The sequence below is a fragment of the Hemicordylus capensis genome, chromosome 3, assembly GCF_027244095.1.
Source record: "Hemicordylus capensis ecotype Gifberg chromosome 3, rHemCap1.1.pri, whole genome shotgun sequence".
Classification (NCBI taxonomy): Eukaryota; Metazoa; Chordata; class Lepidosauria; order Squamata; family Cordylidae; genus Hemicordylus; species Hemicordylus capensis.
The window spans coordinates 125,728,584-125,745,181 of NC_069659.1; the positions used below are offsets into that span (position 1 = coordinate 125,728,584).

The window sequence follows — 16,598 nt, forward strand, 5'->3', positions numbered from 1 at the left end:
CCATATTTTTCCTATGTCTTCTGACAATTCTGTCCTCCCTTCCACATCCTATTCCAATCAAAGTCAATGGAATATGGCTCCAAGGTTGTCGTATTGGGTTGGCAGGAGATTGCAGAGTAACTGAAAATACTGTAAATTTCACATTTCGCAATTTAATTAGAGTCATGAACTGTCTTATGCAGGGGCGTAACAAGGTTATGTAACAAGGTTGGAGGGGGCCCAGAGACAAGATTTTAAAATGGGCCCCCCCACCTGCCATCACCGCCTACCACAAAGTGGGGACTGGACGGGCGGGCAGCACAAAGCGGGGAGCGGGCGGGCGGACAGGCGGCACAAAGCGGGGAGCAGGCGGGCAGCACAAAGCGGGGACTGGGCAGGCGGGTGGCACAAAGCGGGGACTGGGCGGGCGGGTGGCACAAAGCGGAGACCAGGCGGGCGGGCAAAGCACGGGCCAGGAGGAGGAAAGCCGGCCCAGCCAGGAACCGCGGCCGTGGAGAGGCGGGCGGGGAGAAGCAAGGTCTTGGGGACCATGCGGGCGGGCGGGGGAGGAAAGCAAGGACCATGTGGGTGGCCAGGGAGGGGAAAGGTGAGTGGGGAACCATGCGGGCAGGGAGGGGGAAGGAGAGTGGGGGACCGGGCGGGCGGGCGGAGAACAGGCCGGGAGAAGGGGAGAAGCAGCCGGGCAGGAGGAAAGAAGCGGGGACCATGCGGGGTGGGCGGAGAACAGACGGGGGACGCGCGGGCCATAGGGAGATAAACACAATCTTCCTTCTCTTAGTAAAAGCCAACTGCATTAGCCCCAACGTGCGCCTTTCCTCCTTCCCTCGTCACTGTGTCGCTAACTAATCTGAGAAGTCTTCCTGCCGACGCTCCTCCTACATGTCTTAAGAAGTTGTTGTTCTTAAGAGTGCCCAGGGCATAGCTAGCAGTGTGTGCAAGTGGCAATGCATTACTATTTTTATTGCTAGTAAAGTAAAGCACTTCTGGTGAACCTGGAGAGATGCCCAACTACTGCTGCAAAGGAGAGCAACGGGGTCTCTTGATCCCACCCTATCCCCGTCCCGAATGTGCATAACTAACCTTACCTGATTCCTGAGCCTCTTGCTGCTCCATTTTTTTTAATGTAATGGTAGATCCTAGCTTTCTAGCTTGCTTGCTGCTAGATTGATTCGTCGGTGGGCAGCACTAGGAATAATGGCAGCGGCGGCGGCCTCCTCTTCCTTCCCCGGCAGCACGCGCTAGGCAGCAGCAGCAGCTGAGCATGCGCGTTTCTCTGCACCGGCAGCAGCCAATGGGTGGGGAAAGAGGAGGAGCCCCGTCGGCCACAGAACTAGGCAAAAGGGTGGAGGGTGGGCAGAGGCAGCAGCAGGCAGGAAATACGGCGCTCCGGAACAAAGGTGGGGTTTTTTAAAAACATTTTTTAAAAATACACTTAATCAAGGAAGCTGGAGCCAGCGCTGGTTGGGGGAGGCACGTGACATGTCTCTCGGGTGCCCCCTAAGCTGTGGGGCCCCCAGACAACTGTCTCCCCTTGCCCGATCATCGTTACACGCCTGGTCTTATGACTCTCTGTGGTCTGCTTCTGAATTTATATCGGAGGGAAACCCTCAGATCTCCCTACTCATCAATGGTCACTATATGTTGCATTTTAGAAATGCTTTCAGTGATGTGTTTACATTATTCAGGTACAGGTTTCATTGCATTTTAAAGAGATGAGAGTACCAGAACTCTGGCATAGCCACTGATAAGGCCTCACTCTGTTCCTTCATTTTTTCAAAATTGTCAGTTGGGGTTCACAACTGGGAGATGAGATTCAGTTGGATATAGGGGATATGATTGTACTAACCCTTTGTGAAACAGAATGAATACATTTTGCTATGCTGAATTCATGGTCTGCTCACTAATTACAATTCTTCTAAACTTTTAGTGTATTTGAGGTAATGGAATTTGGATTTCCCAGAAGTTTTACTGGGATATGATCCAACCCACGCAGATTCATTAGCAATGACTATATCCCAAGGTAACTCAGGAGAAAACAAATACATCTGGATTTCACATAGGGTTCAGCTTAAGGCAAGAAGAGGAAATGCATAGTTAACTTCCTCATTGCCACCTTCCTTGTATCTGCCAAAATGCTTAATAGCACAATATAATTTTGAGAACATAAGGTAGCGCTATACAATAATAAAGGCAGCAAATCACTTAATATTATTCTTAATAAATCCCATATGTTTATGATCTAATGGAAACCACATTTAAGGCACATTTTTCCCATTAATTTCATGTTGTCATATTCAAGTAAGCAACACTTTCAAGTTTATTTATGCTGCTCTGTTACAGACAGCAATCCACATAACATGCGCCTCGGAGTAGTGCTGGAAAAGTCCCATCAATTACAGTCAGATTTCAGTGAGACTAATGAAGAATGAGTAGTATATGTTTCAACCATATTAAAAGACATGTGTCTGCAGCATGAAGTCCTCATAACATCTCTATAAGAGTGCAAAGCACAGTCTATTGATGCCAATGGCAAACTTTCTGTTGATTAGATAGACAAAATGCCTGCCATTTTAAGCTCAAGCTTCACAACACCAGGCAATTGGAACCTAAGGCTGTGCCACATGATCAGCAATGTATAATGTTGTATAATGTCACCAATTGTACTTGCGTAAGCGCTGCCCTCCATGCACCCAAACCTTTCCTTGGTCTTTGAGGTCCAGCTGAAAGTGAGGATGAAGTGCCTGGCTGTAGCAAATATACCCCACGGTGTCCATGTGAATGCAAAGTCAAGTGGTAAGCAATCACAATTGGTGACATACAACGTCATTATTGATTACGTGGCACATCTGTTGGCATCCGTCTTAGGTTCCAATTTCCCAGCTTTGTAGAGTTTGAGCCAAAATTAGATAGCCTTAACTCTAGCCTTAAACCAGCAGCTTTTTTAAAAAAAACATCAAATTTCCATAGTTGGTGAAGAGGAAATTTATCATTACAGTGTTTGCAATACAGTACCCTCCCCAATGTCACATTCAGTGTTGATTCTAATGAACACTGTATAATATAATGCTGTGAATTGCGTTATATTTTATATACTTCTGAAACAGGTGTAGGATATTCTGCATTACAATGGTGTAGTAGAACCAATGTGGTGTTGTGGTTAGAGTATTAGTGCAGAGAGGCCAGGGCCAAAAATGACTGGGGGGAATCTCAGGAGACTGCCCCCCTGGCCATGGCAGCACCCCCCAAGTCCCTCCAATGGTGGTAAGTCTGCCACTTTTTTGTCTTAAATCCCCCCCCCCCACAAGCCAGACCCAAACCGATTTGGACTCGAGCCAGACTGGGCCCAGCACTAGTGTGCATAGGGTATGGATCCAGTTTGGTTCAAGTCCAGTTCTACTCAAACCAAACCAGGCTTTCCTATTTGGAGCACGCTCCTATTTGAAAGATGTTTCTCTAGCATGCTTGGGAGGAATCAAAGACTTGAATTTAAAAATGTGCAATTTTTCCAACTGCTTTTATAAATTTTGCAAGCAATTGGTGTCAAGCTGGGTTCAATTTGCAAGCAATTGCTGTCAACTCATATGTGTCTAATGTCTCTAGAATTCAGTGGAGGTGATTTGACGACCACAACTGATGCTGTGTAACTAAATTTCTACTGTGTGGTTATCACTGACATGTTCTCTTAACATCCCATTGGTGGGGTGCTGTGGATAATGTCAGAATGTACCAGGCAGAAAGTCACCAGGTGCAGCTGTAGCAAGTTATGCTGCTGTACTCATAGTATTCTGTCAGAACATTTACATCAGTGGGTGAGATTTTGAAAAAGCACAGAGTCAGCAGGCAGAAATCTAATTAGAAAATTTGTACCAAGTGGCTGGAGAAGTTGTTGCACTTGTAAAATTTTCCCAAGATCTTTACCATAGTTGGTGACAATTTGGGGGAAGCACCGTTCCTTGTGCAAATGCCTCTGACAGAAATTAAATAGGTACACCTATAGGAAGGGATAGATGTGTGCCAAGCGTTCCAAGGACGGAATGTTCTGACTTGGAATGGGCCATTAAATAAAGGGCCTGTTCTGGGCTCAGAAGAGAACAACCCCATTTTGACCTGGAATGTTCCGCTGTTTCGGATGGCTGGTGAGGGACTTGAGGGCAACGGGGGTTGTGAGAGAGGTACCTTTAAAAGTTACCAGCTAATAGTCCAAGAAGCAGTGAGGAGTGGTGCTCACCAGCATTCTGTGCAGCGGAGCCCCCCCCCTCCATGGCACACAAATGGCCATCATACATGCGCAGCAGCCATTTGCATGCCATAGATGGGAGGCTCTTCTTGGACTATTCGTTGGTAACAACAACTTTGAAAAGGTATCTCTCGCACGCCCCTCCCCACACTGTGCTCAGGTCCCCCACTGGCTGCCCAGAACAGTGGAACTTTCCAGGTCCAAACTGGGTTGTTCCGGCGGACTGTTCCAGTGAATTGTGTCACAAAACGCATTCCATACACACCTCTAATAGAATGCAGCACCTGTTAAATCTCTGCCTGCATGCATCCCTCTTTAGACCAGTCTTGAGTTGGAACATAAGCCAAAGTGTGGGTGCATGGAGCCTAATTTGCAAAGCCAGCATACCATATGAGATTGTACAATTTCTTATGTGGTGAAGAAAAGTGCTTATCTTCACTTGCAATTTCCATGCTTTTTGGAGCATGAGTGAAAATAGTAAACACCTTAAGTCTCATCATAAACTAGTGTTTATTCACGTGTTTGCTATTTTAAATAAAATAAAAATATAAAATCATATGCTATCTATGAAGATCTCAAATGTATATATCTAAATATTGAATCCTACCGCCATTTCCTGGGCATTAGGCCAATAGCGCCGCTTTTCCGTTTTTTTCATTGTTCTCTTGCTTTGTTCTTTTACATTAAACTATTTTGAGGGGAAATGCCATTTTAAGGTTTGGAGCAATTTAGTTTTCCCTATAATCTGAGAGCATTTCTATGTCACTAGCTGCAATGCAGAATTGCTTATTATGAAACACTAGTAATATCCAACACCCTTTTGCTTAGTGCTAATAATCATTTCTGACACCATTTTTGTTTTTTGTTTTAAATCACTAATTCCAAAAAGCATGCATATCATCTCCTACTTGTTTTCATATGTTGATGGTTTGGGGTCACAACCAACTAATTTAAAATTGCTTACCCAATCACTTCACAGTGTCGTCCTTTTTTTCACTGGGCATATCAATCATCTGAATTAGTTCAGTTTTGTAATAAAGGTATAATTAAATTTTCCTTTTAACAGGGCATAAGCAAATTGCAACTGAACTTAATGACACCCTTGTATGTTTGGGTTTTCCCCCCTTTCCCTCAAGGTCTTCAAAAGCTACTTATGAACATACTCAGGAGGCTTCATAACGCTGACGCTTTGGACATAGAAAGGGAGACGTGGATAATGTGCAACATGTTGTGGCTTGGTTTGAATAAAAATCACTACTGTTAATGAACTGACAGTGCAGTGCACTTGAGGGAGTCCAAAGGTATGGCTTGTTGGTTTTCCTTTCTACACCCCCCCCCAAAAAAAGTGCCATTCAGCCTTTGAAGTTCAAATTAAAAGTATAACCTAAAGCACATTTCAGTTCAGATTTGCTTCCTGCAGGTAGCATTGCACAGCGGCATCTAGCGATCTGTGCAGAAACAAAAGTCATTCTGCCAAGACACACATCAAGCAGACCAATTAACAGCCTGAACAGGTAAACCGGGTTCTTCCTCTCCTCAGTCAGCATCTCCCTGCAACAGTGTGGGAGGGAAATGAGTCAGCCCGTTGGTCCATCTAGCTCAGTATTGTCTACACTACAGTATTGTCTAGCAGGAGCTTCTCCAGGTCCTGGAGAAGATGCTCTGGGAAGAGCATCAGCATGCTTGCAGGGTCCAGCTTTTGATGAACCCAATATGTGGCTCAGAGAGACTCCTGCCTGCAACAGGGTGGGAACTTGGTACCTGCAAGCACGCTGATGCTCTTCCCAGAGCAGCCCCATGTGCAAGAATCACCTTTAAGTATCTCAGGACTCGGCCACATGTACAGTACAACCCTAGTATATTTATTTGGAAATAAGTCCCACTGAGCTTAATGCAAGTTGTTCCCTAGCAACTGTGCTTATGATTACAGCTGTACTGAGGCTGGCATCAGCAAGCATGTCAAAAGCTGGGCCCTACACATGTTGACAAAGGCACATGACCATCTTGCTATGGGCTACTGTGGTTAGGAGTCAAGATGGAAAGAATTTTTCTCACAGCCAACATGCTCTGAAGTGATTATGAGAACAGGGAGAAAGATAGCAGTAAGTCTGCTCTAGGAGTTTTGGTTAGTCTGAGGATGTACTGTAAGTGTCAATATGCTGTTATTCAGAATTGTTATTTTTGGAAATATTGTTTTTTGTAAAACCAAGTTTCTGTTTTAAATTATTCCTCAGGTTTGTACCTGTTTTTGAAGAAGTGGGAGTTTTGTGACAGGATTTCATTAGAAAATATGTAAGTGTATAACAATTATAGTTTTTATACTAGGTTGTTCCATTGTTGTTTTTCAAGAATTCATTGTCTGCATATTTTAAATATTCATATTATTTTATTATTTGTCCTAGTGTGCCCCTGAAGAAGGCTTTTACAGCACCGTGGGACTTTGGTCTCCTCTTTTGCATCTGGACTGGGTGCTTCTCATTTTTCTTCATTTCCTGACTTCATAGAGCCAGCCAAATACATAACATATTTTACATATACTGACATCCTCAAAATACATAACTGCCACATTTTCCTCATTTGAATGGTGTTGAATGCAAGGTTTTGACTAGTGCATAAAATACTGCTGGCATCTAAGAGCTAGTGTGTTAAGATAATAATTAATCGTTGTTTCCACACTGCAACACACTCCATTATCTTTTTGTCAAATGCATGAACACTGAAAACCCAAGTCTTAAATGTATTCAATAATCACCTTCAATTGAAAAAAATCTTTCAAGCCAATTGAATCTTTAATGTATTAAGTGGTTTCAGGGTTAGGGTTATGAATTCCCCACTCTCTAAAAATATAAAAATAAATAAAAATAAATACTGAGATACAATTGTTGGATTGGCAGCATCCGCTCTCAGCTGCAATGGCTCATAGTACCCACTGGTGGTGGTGGTGGTGGGTGGGGAAGGGTCATGGATAAAAGTGCTGGACTCCCCCCTCCCTTTTTTTCTTCCAGTGTTAGTCTCCATTTTGTCTCTTCAGAGATGGCTGTGTGTTTTGGTCTCTCTTTTCAGCCATGAGCTACAGCTTTTTAACATTTGTTTGTAACCTTTTCTTCTAAATAAATCATTGTTGTTCTTCAAACTTAAAGAACTGTCTCCAGACCTCGTGCCTGGCTGAATTCTCCACAAACTGGCTTTGCTCTGCTAATGGGAGTTGAACTGGCATTCTTCCCCTACAACAATAACATGTGTTTATTGTTTATACCCTGTTTGGGATGATTTGGAATTTGCCATTGCTTTTATATTAGATCATATGCAAGGAGTCCAGATGAGGTGGCATGCTAGTAGAGGTGTGCATGAATCAAAATCTGCAATTTGACTCAAGGTTTAATTGAATCCCAAACCCCCTGAATTGATCCATCAAAAGCAGCTAGCTTGGCTGGGTGCCTTGACGAATTGGCCCCAAATCACCTGACTCAATTTGGGTGATTCACATCTAACTGAGTAGACCTGTCCTCCAAGTTGGGCTGATATGATGAATCTGGAGTGGAGAACTGGCCTACCTGCTGATCCCAATTGGTAGACCAGTTCTCTCCAGAAAGAAGTACCATTTAGAGGCCCGTTTTCCCAGCAAAACTGGCCTCAAAACAGCATTGAAATTGCTCAAATCAATTTGGGTCAAATAGGGAGTGATTCTCCTCTACCTCAAATTGAGCCCTCTATTTTGAGGGCGAGTCAATATGGAGTTGAATCTGTATATCATCCTTGATTCTACCTGAATTGATTTGATGGTGAATGAATTCATACACCCCTATTTGCTAGCATTAGATTTGTCCTGGTAGATAGATGATTATCACATTCTGAGGCTATTCACACGATGGGGTAAAATTGGGCTAGCGGAGGCTAGCCCAATTTCCTCCCATCGTGTGAACAACTGGGATCTGCTGCGAGCCCAGTGGTTTGCTATCGGGTCACCCGCCTAACTACCCCTGCCCTTAAGCTAGGTTTGCGGAGCAAGCGCTCCACAAACCTGGTTTTAAAAATCGTGAGTAGCCGCGGCGTGGCTCCGCGCTGTGGCTACTCACGAGGAGATCCCTGGCGGGGAGGCAAAAAGCCACAGGCTCTTGCCAGCATGCCCTGCACGCTCGCACAGGGCATGCTCGAACTTCCAGGGGCCAATTGGTGCCCGCTCCCCCCAGCCCCCGCCAGCTCTGTCACGGAACCAGCAACCGTGTGGGTAGCCGATCCAGCTGCAGAAAGTTGACTATATATATATCATTGTAATCAGTACAGTTTGATTTACATTATAAAATTAGGATTGATTTCTTGAAAAATTATGTGCATGATAAGCTATACTATTGTATTGTATGTTGGAGTATTTTTACATTCCACACTTTGGTTCATATTGTGATACCGGAGAGTTGATACTTTCCTGTCCTTGGGTTACTCCCTAATAACCTTGAAGAAAGACATCTGACTTCCCCATGCAATAAATGAGTAATGTAACCGGGTATTTATTGCACATAAAATATGATCATCTGGAAATCTCCATTAAGTACTCTTAAATATCAGAATTCTTGTGTCCGTTTCAACACTTGCATTATTTCCAGAATTAACAGAGAATGAATTATCAAGTGACTAGTATATTTTGATTCCACAACCTTTCATATGGGGTGACTGAGTGCTGGACAGCTCAATTTCATCCCACCTTCTGCAGGAAGTGAATGGAGCCATTTGGCATATAAATTAGCTGAGCTGGGGATTTAGTATCCCTTAATGAACGTTTCCATTTAATGTTACCAAAAAACTACATCCAGGAATCTAACCATTGCATCATCCTTGGGGCTATGAAGAATGGTGCGTGCATTAGTTAAGGTCACTGATTAATTCAGTCTCCATTCAAATGAAACTGGTTACAGAGTCTGAGCCAAGGACAGTTGCGACACTGGCTGTTGTGTGCGAATACTGGTACTATTATTTTCCTGGTACTAAAAGCCCACTACTGTATCTCAGTGACTGGATTCAGTCATTTCAGTCCATGACTATACTAAAAGCTAAGACAATTATTTTGGTGTGGCTGGAACATATTACTTAAAGAAAACTTATATCTGCTCTTTAGCCCCAGCGTACACATGTACAGATCTGAATGCATGTACAGATCTGAATGCATTCATATGCAGTATGGGCAAGTTAACTGCAATAATGTCTGCACTAACCATTAGGATCAAATTACACATTGAATAATGGCATCTGCTCCCAATCATGGCATAAAGCAGAGTGGACTGGGGTCTGGGTTAAAACAAGTGATGTGAAGTGCTTGCCTCAAGCAGCAGGTTTGGGGGGCCCAGGTGGGGCAAGAAGATGCCTCTCACCACCTCAGTGCCACACACTGCCATTAGAGCACTTTCGCACCAAGCAGTGACACAGCCACCACTCAGCAAAGAGTTGCATCAAGACAGTTCTCTACCACCGTTCCTAGCCTGCTGCACACTCTCCTATCTCTGTTCTGTTATGTTCTGGGGCTAGTAATGGAAAGAGGAAGCAAAGCAGAAAACTAAATTATGAAAGGTCAGCAGAGTACAGGAGACACTCTATAGAGCATCAGAAGATGTGGTGATGGCCACTAGCTTGGATGGCTTCAAAAGGGGCTGAGATAAATTCATGGAGGACAAGTCTTTCAATGGCTACTAGTCTGAGGGCTATAGACCACCTCCAGCCTCAAGGGCAAAATGCCTCTAAATACCAGTTACAAGGGGGCAACAGTAGGAGAGAGGGCACCTCTTGCCTGTGGGCTACTCAGAGGCATCTAGTGGGCCACTGTGGGAAACAGGAAGCTGGACTAGATAAGCCTTGGGCTTGAGCCTTGGGCTGCTCTTATATTCTTGTGCGGCTGAACTCGAATGCCCTTTCATTATTTCCTTTTCCACCTCCTTTCCCTTGCACACCCAGGCCCCAATAATGACAGAAATAGGGCCATTTTTATTAATTGAATTTATAATTAACCTGCAATGAGGAACATGCCAAATAGAATGTGGGTGCCACCCATATGCATCAGCCTCATAAAGAGGACTGTCCACCACAAGTCGAAGAACTGGGTGTTGATTCAGCCCGGCTCCAGGTCCAGGCATCCTCATCACCACGAAGTTTTATCCCTGCTGAGGGGAGGCCAGCCAGCCTCACCCCACCCAGTCCACAAAATACTTAGTAGTGGGCCCAGCCAGTCTCCGAGTAGCAGCAGATCCCAGCCCAAGGGCCACAAAACCTGTAAGGGCTGATCTTCAGCTTCCCACTTACCTTAATTGGTCCTCCAGTCAAACACCAATACGAGACAACCTGCCCCAACCTGCACTCACCTGCAAAATGGCCAAACATCCCAAACAATGAAACATTACTGAGAGAATCAGTGAGAAGTAGGCCAAAAAAGGCCACCACGCCACAAACCAATCGGGTGTGACCCAAAAAATTCCTACTCTGCCCCAAAAAGGTGACCGGATAACCCTCAGTGAGTAACAGGATGGGCGGGCAGGTGCCTTGTCCCAGAGCAAATGAGCCAGAACTAAGGGAGCCGGCCACTTATGCAGTCGCTCCCCCACCCCATTGGCTGGCCACCACGGCAACATAAAATGGCGCCTACCAAGCCCGTTGATGGGGCTGGGTGCACAACTCCCCCCCCCACTTTACCATGAAGTGCAGCAGCAGGGAGAGGTTTTTCATTATTAGCCCAGCAGTGGTATGTAAGGGAGGTAGGAGGGTGGATGCCAGGCAAGCCAGAAGTATATGGTTGGGCAGGTGCTTAGTGAAGTGGTGGCTGCTGTTGCTGCCACCAAGGAAATGAGGCATGCAAGGGAGGCAGTGGTATTTGGTGTCATGCTCAGGTGTAGCGAGGTCTTGGGCTGTCACTGACATGGGTGTGTGTGTGTGCTGAGCATTCCCTATCCATTACTGTTCCCCACTCATGATCAGTCCTCCAAAGCCATTTTACTCCCACCTGGAAGAAAGGCTACAGGAGGGGAAGAGCAAGTGGGCATGACCCATTGCCCATGCACACCTTTTATACCTTAAATCTCATATCCTCTTCCCCACTTTGTGCATAATTAGGGCAGTCTCCCATTTTAAGAATATGGTTTTACTGCTCTCGTGTGTAGTTGGCCTTAGAACACACATTTCCATTTTATGCTGTAAGAATATGGACCCACATATAGCATATACAATTGTCTAGCTTGCTTTTTGTGAAAGTTGGGAAGCAATCTCTGGAAAATCCTTAGCTTATAAGTACAGCTAATGGAATTCATGTGTCCTCAGGTTCCATGTTTTGCTACATTTTCTTAACTGCACCATAAAGAATAGCTCTAGGCCCTAATATATAGATGTAGAATTCTACTTTGGAAAAATCATCTTAGAAGCCTGGGAGCTACAATTAAGTTGATTTTATATTTTTCAAAAAATCTGCCAAATCCTTTCTAAGTTAAATCTTCAAATGGAAAAATTTAATTCATTCCCCCCTCCAATTATTCTGGAGTTTTAATTTTAAAGAGCATTAAACTTAGGGCCAAACTATATAGCATTAAATGCATTAGTATGCAGTTACAGACTGAAGTTTACTTGAAAGTAGCAACCTCCCGGGTAGGGGCCATGATTTGAATAGAGACCACAGCAAGGAAGTAGAAGGTATTTAATCCTTTGCTGTTTTGCCCCTCCAGTGACTATTTAACCCTGAAAGTGCCATTTGCTAAAAAATTGTTTTTCAGTGAGAAAGTAGTGCAGAGAAAAAAGAATAAGTATCCTCTGCTTGCTCACTGCAGACCTGATCCAAATGGCAACCCTACTGTATGGCTGCTACTCAGGAGTAATTCTAAGCCTGTAACTACAGGCTGACAAATTTCACATATGCTGGTTGTCTTTCTTTCCCCTTTCATTATGAACAGGCACCCTTTTCTGTTCTGATTCTTTTCCCCTCTAGGAAGTTTCCCCCCCATTGAAAACCACTGCTTTCTTAACTGCGTATGGATGAGTGTACATGAGTGTAATTGTGATAGTGGAGTTTAATATTTATGTAGCTCTCTGAAGACTGAAACCTTCTCTCATTAAAGTTAACAGAGGCAGCATGTGCTCACTCCAGGCCTTTTATCAAGCTGCCTTAAAAACAGTTTAAAGCATTTTGATTTAAGCATTGAAGTCCTCTGATGTTATGATGCATATATAGGGAATTAGTGGAGAATATCATGTTGCCCGAGTATGTAGCAATTATTACTGATACATGCAGAACACAATAATCATCCACTCAATCCCTGCAGTGTCATTAATTTTAATCAAAAATCAAACAACTTTGTAAAAATCCACATGAAAAAATAAAGTGGCACAACTGAATTGTATCAACTTCCTCACACAGCAAAAACTTACCAAAGATCAACATTATACAGAGACTGTGGGTTCAAGTTTCATTATGTGTTAGGTGTAGTTTCAGACTGCTTTCTGAGGAGTGGTGGCTGCTGCCTGTTGGGGCTGGGGGGGAAGGGGGAGCTAGGGGTAAGAGCTAGGGGTTGAGTAGGCAGGTCCAACCTTGAGACAGGTTAAAAAGTAGTGGAAGGGCAGCCCATGGTTCAAGACAACCATGGTTCAACTTTACAGACCAAAGAAAATCATGGCTCTCGCTCCCTCTCTCCTTCTCCCCCCCACCTCCCTCCCTCCCTCTCTCCCTCTCTCTCTCTGGCTCTCGCTCCCTCTCTCCTTCTCCCCCCACCTTCCTCCCTTCCCCTCTCTCTCCCTCTCTCTCTCATCCCCATGCCTCTTCTTGCATTTCTTTATGCATTTCAGCCTAGCACCTGATCATGTCCTGCTTATGCACGTCAAGTAGACATATTATGGCAGCCATCTTATCAGGACCATAGGACCAGTATGTTAGATCTGCCTCTTAATCCACACTTATCTTTCCATAGGTTGGAGCAACTGAGGTAAAATTATAAAACTGATGGAGCAAAGGTACTTGGGTGGCTTCACACAACATGGTAAAGGCTGGTTTCTGGAGCTCAGAGTTGCACAGTGTTCCAGGTAATAGGGATGCACAGATGTTGTTGACTACAACTCCCATAATTCCCAGCCTCCATCAAGGAGAGCAATAAGCATTTATTGTGTTGTCTGAACTCACTAATATCAGCTTATTCAGTCCAATTTATGGTTCTGAATCCGACATCTGTGACCAATTTCAAACCCTGATTACAGATTTTGGGTCTGGAACCTGATGGCCAGGTATTGTCTCTCTTTGTGAGATGAAGAGGGGAGTTTAGATTTCATTTCAAGGCTGAAATGATCTTATATGCCAGACACTTGCAGTATCTAGTCCCGAGAGTCTACTCTCTTAGCTGGGCCCCCTTCATAGAGAGTGTGAAGCTAATCCCCTTTCCAATTTGTGGGGCTTGTAGTCAAATCTAGGGGTGACCAGTCCACTGCCAACTAAGCAACTTCTCCCCATGTATAACATAGACTGGGATAATAGCAAAAGTGCAATCTCCAAGCCTGGAGATGCAGTTGCAACCAGGGAAGCTAGAAGAAGTGAGAATCTTGGGTGTATGATTGGTAGGTGAAATGGAGAAAATAAATAGTCTTGAAATGAGTTAATGGGTTGACTAAATGAAAAAACACACACCTGTATTTGTTATTGCTGCACCTGAATGAATGGGTGTCCAACCATTCAAAGTAGAACAGAAGTCTTCTTTATATAATTTCCATTACTCCATTGAAACCTAGATTCCATTAAGAGATTCTATAAAGCAGAATTATCTCTCTCCCTCTCTCTTTCTCATAACAATTAACTGAACTCATTTAAATCATTTTTTTGCTTGTACAGTATGGTATCTCTCCACCCTCTAGTGGTGAAAATGCCTCATTGGAACAGTTGAATCTCAGAAGCCATATTTATCAATCTTCCTTTTCTTCTATGAAAAAGTCAGTACTAGCCAACCTGGGGAGTACTCGCTGATTTCTATCCAGTCTGAATGATATCCCTATAAAAAGGAAATGTAGCAAAAGTGATTGGCCTTATTTGTGTGTGTCAGTTAAAGCAAGAAAGGTTCTGCTCTGTCTCTAGAATATATGTTAATGGTAGGCATTTTGAATCAATGTTTAACACTTTATCTGCAAGCAGGAACGAGTTAATGGGCCACAGGTCTGGTGGAGCATGGTCGAACCAGTTTGCTAAAGAAACAAGAGGGTTGCAACCTGGCAATTCTGATGGAAGCGCTGTATAATCTTACATAAGTGTGAAAAGGGAAAAGCCATGCCCTTTGTATGTGAAAATGTATCTATTTCACTGGATTATATGTATTTGGAAACCTGTTAGAGGTCCCCCAGAATGGGAGCAGATTAAACGTGAAAGAACAGATGACCCTGCCTTTTTAACAGACAAAATGTACATTACTATATTAATCTTATCATAATAAGAATCACATCTATGAAAATAATTGGTAAGTTTTTTTCTGGCATGATTTGTGTACTGTGCAGTTAAGAAGAAAAAAAGGTGTGCCTGTTGTATGATGGGGATCTGGCAGAGGCAGTTGGAGCAGGAGTGGTGGTGGTGGTGGTGGTGGTGGTGGAGGTAGTGGTGGAGGTTCTCACTTAATCTCTGCCCAGTTAACCACACTGTTTCCTAAATCTTTACAGCACTCCCGACAAAACTGGGAATGAATTTTGCACAGTCAGTACTAGCTGTATACTTCTGTGGCAACAAGCTGCAGACCTCAATGCTGCTGGTGCAAGAGCATAGCCACCAGTGTGCATATATGTCTTGTGAACACAAACCTCCATGACCCCAGGAGCCACTGCCATTGCCTCTACCATGTCCTTCTTCCTCTTCCTTTCACCACCACCACCTCCCTCTCTATCCTCCTCCTCTCGCTACTGCTTCCATTATGTCCCCCCAGCCCCCACTGTTTCGGGGCAGGCAGGGAATACCATGCATCATCAGTGTGAAAGAATGAATGATGATGCATCCCATCCCCTCACTAGGGATGTGCACAAAACAAGCCTGGCCTGTTTGGTTTGAATTCAAAACCAGCTTCAAACCAGGGTGGGTAGGTTCGTATATGGTTTTGCTCTAAACCAGTCCTAAATTCAAGCTGGTTCTAAAAGGTTCTACATAGAGTATAATGGGGACATGAACTGGCCGGTTATTCCCTATGCAGAGTACCTAGGAGCGCAAAACCAGGGAGGGTTGTAGGCATCCTTGGGCGCCTAAACCCCACCAAACTCCAAAGCAATCAGATAGTCTGCGATTTTTAAAGATTTTTTGGAAGATTTTTTTTCCAGTTTTTGCATTTTGCCCATCTGTAGGAATGAGATGGTGCAGAAGCCCATGGACACACTGCTGCTCATGAAGCAGGCGCCTGGACTTCTTACTCAAGTGGAAGTGGACTTCAATCTTGTGGGACTTCTCCACAAGCGCAGTCATGGCAGCAACAGCACCTGCCATGGGGAGGCCCTGTTCCCTGAACACCTTCGCTTCCTTGAGGCCAAGGGAGTCCCTGACAGCCAGGTGGAGCGTGTGTGCCACGCAGTGGATGTTCACACACTCCAACACTGACTCTACCGCTGCCGTGACATTGGAACCATTGTCTGTCACAATGAAGCCCTGGGTGAGGTGTGGCAACCTGCCTATCCACTCCTCAGTTTGGCAGCTGAGTATGGCTGCCACCTCCTCCTTGGTGTGCTTGACATCCAAGGTCTCCACGTGCAAGACGGCCCACCTGTGCCAAAATGCAGTGTGGGATGTGCTGGAGCCAGAGGCAGCACCAGAAGTCCTCTCTCTCCAGGCCCCAACAATGAGCACTTAGGGCCAGGAAAGCAGCATGCATCCCACTCACACTGCTCCAGAGATCAGTTATGAAATGCACACTGGTGCCAGCCAGTGCTTCAAGCAGTATGGCTGACACGAGCTCCCTGCATCTCACATACAGGGAGGGGACCACATTCCGCTGAACGTGGTCCTTGAGGGGATGGTGTAGTCAGGCACTAGCACTAGTCAGCACTAGTTGCAGGCACACTAGGCACAGTAGTGCTGCCAGCAGAGTCAAGGAGATCTGGTTGATGCCATCACATGAGTTGCCACATAGAGATCATCCCCAGATGCTTAGCATTCTTGCCCCGACTGACATGTGCCTTGAAGTGGATGCTGTGAGCAGTGGTTGGGGCATCTTGAAGGACCTCAAACGCCGCCAAACATCACTGCTCTGGGTGACCTCCAACATCCTGGACACCACCTTGGGCCTTTTGGGTGGCAGCAGACCTAGAGGGGCTGCTGGTGGTTGCCTGCCACCATCACACCCACCCACCCTTCCACCCTACTCAGAAGAAGGGCCTGGCTTCATTGGAGGAGGGG

General features: G+C 44.9%; 1 long non-coding RNA gene across 1 annotated transcript; it reads left to right on the forward strand.

The window, feature by feature from the left end:
* Positions 1–1,298: 1,298 nt before the first annotated feature.
* LOC128352026 (uncharacterized) lies at positions 1,299–7,363 on the forward strand. The gene is made up of 5 exons (XR_008320176.1): positions 1,299–1,397; positions 5,374–5,538; positions 5,658–5,751; positions 6,472–6,529; positions 6,640–7,363. It is a non-coding gene; the product is annotated as an uncharacterized LOC128352026 (long non-coding RNA).
* Positions 7,364–16,598: the final 9,235 nt, after the last annotated feature.